Raw genomic sequence first — 2270 nt, forward strand, 5'->3', positions numbered from 1 at the left:
TAATAAAGAAGCTAAAAGACCTATTCGGCTGAGAGAGCCAAGCATTATTGTTCCAGTCTTTGGCGTTCCAGGTCAGACAGCAGCAAGTGGGCAAACCCTAAATTAGAAGCAGGTTGATTGTTATYTATCCTTGTCTCCATCTCTCGGAGTGGGTGGGGTGTCTTTCTCCCCTGTCTGACAGCGACCGCACAGGAGCAGCGCCGCTGTCCCCTCCCAGCTCTGAGCGCTGGAAAAGCTTTCCAAAACCTCTGCATTCCCAGCACAGGCAGGCACYGACTAACGAACAAGGGGAAAAAATGGAAAAAGAAAACCAGGAGGAAAGAAAAACCCACCAAGAAGAAAAGGAGGAAATCACAAAAAAAAAAGGGATGGGGGGAAGAAAAAAGGGGGAAAAAAAGAAAAAAGTGTAAAAAAAGAAAAAGGAAAAACTAAAGGGAAAATAAAGGAAAAAGGGGAAAGGAAAACGAAGGGGAAAAAAGATAAAAGGGAAAAAGAAAATAAATAAAAATACAAGAGATTTTTTAAAAGAAAATAAAGGAGGAGGCAAAGGAAAAAAAAAGGAAGGGAGAGAGATTGTTCATCACTGACGGGGTGGCCAAGCACTGGAAGGTGCTGGGAAGGTGCTGGGAAGCGGTGATGGTCCCAAAATCTATTGCTGTTCAATAAGCATTAGTACAATGATGTTAGATACATATTTCCACTTTTAGGCTGTTCTATGTGGAGTCAGATGTTGTACTCAATCATCCTCAGGGCTTCCCTCCAAATGAGAATATTCAATGATTCTAAGTATTAGTACTGAACCTCAATCCCACTTAGTTACAGAGCTTGCAGGATGAAATCTCAAAATATGATAGCAATATATTAGCAAATCCTCATGTCACTGAAAACAGTGGGGAAAACAAAAACCTCTCCAACACGTTAGAAACTCAAGGCATTACTTTACTTACTGGCCAGGATGTTGTTCTCGCCAGGATGCGTCACAGAAATTATTTCATCCACACATAGCCTGGGTGTGCAGAGAAAATCATTCTAGGACACTTAAAATTTACAATATTTTCCCCAAACTTTATACAGTCAAAACCCATATAACTCTACTGGTTTGATGTTCATTGGTCCAATGTTGCATTGGGTTCCTATTGGATCTGGATTTCTTCGCCTCTAATGCTAATTTGGTCTTCCTTCTTATCTTTCTTTTCCTAGACCACACTAGGGGTGATGTTCGGGGCTGATAATCTCTTAAATGGCTGTTGATAGYTCTTGATGGCTCTTGAWWTCCTTATCTTCTGTGCCACTCCCGGGTCTGTWGAGATGTTAACTTCATCAGGCCTTACCTGGTGGAGCAATGCCCTGGAAAGGAACCTTCCCCCAGAGCAAAGGCAAACAGRGTCTCTGATTGAAGGTATATAAAAAAAAATTAAAACCGGTATAATTTCCAACACTAACATTTTATTAAATAAGGGAAGTAGATTTTTGTTGTACGATATTTTTTTCCAATTAGGTATTTTCTAAAAGAGTATCAAAACACTGTATGAACTACCAGCAATTAAACAGTATCAATTCCAGCTACCAATTCTTGCTCCTGGGGCAGGGAACATGTCATGCCACACACACTGTGTAAGAGCAATTTAAAACACAGACAGGGAAGGGATACAAAAACATTATCTCCATTTCACAGTTCAGAAGAGAAGCACAAAAAGACTAAAGGGAACACCCAGAGTCACTTGTGCCCTGGACTGAGCTGGGGATGTTGCATAATCACTTTGATCTGTTCCAGCATGGCATATCAAGGAAGCAGGAGAGGAGATGAGGGCAGATGCCTCTGTGCTATTACTGACGTAACATTTTTCCATTTTTATTTATAGGGATTCTGGAGAAACAAAGACTTTCCTCCTCCTGTCATAACTGCCTGGAAGTTCTCCTGACCTTCCCCCCCACCTCCCATTTTTCCAGGTGATTAAGCTGTGCAGTCAGAAAGCATGACTATAAYGCCAAGAAGCCGGCAACTTTAACACCACAAAAGGATAATTGTGTAATTCTTCAGGACAGACTGAAGTCTATTAGTTTCAGCACAGACTGACCCTCAGCTGGTGATGACAGAGTGCCAACAGCTCCCAGCACAATGACTGACAGAACTGGGACATGGCAAATTGCACTTTCGAAGCCTGCAGCAGAACAAGAGTTGGGAGACTTGCTTTGCATTAAAACACCCTTGGACCATATTCTTAGATCGAGGGACAAAGTAGGACAGCACATGACTACTTCCCTTCTAA

This window comes from Malurus melanocephalus, unplaced genomic scaffold (genome assembly GCF_030028575.1).
Source record: "Malurus melanocephalus ecotype Western Australia unplaced genomic scaffold, MMel_1.1 scaffold_126, whole genome shotgun sequence".
NCBI classification, from domain to species: domain Eukaryota; kingdom Metazoa; phylum Chordata; class Aves; order Passeriformes; family Maluridae; genus Malurus; species Malurus melanocephalus.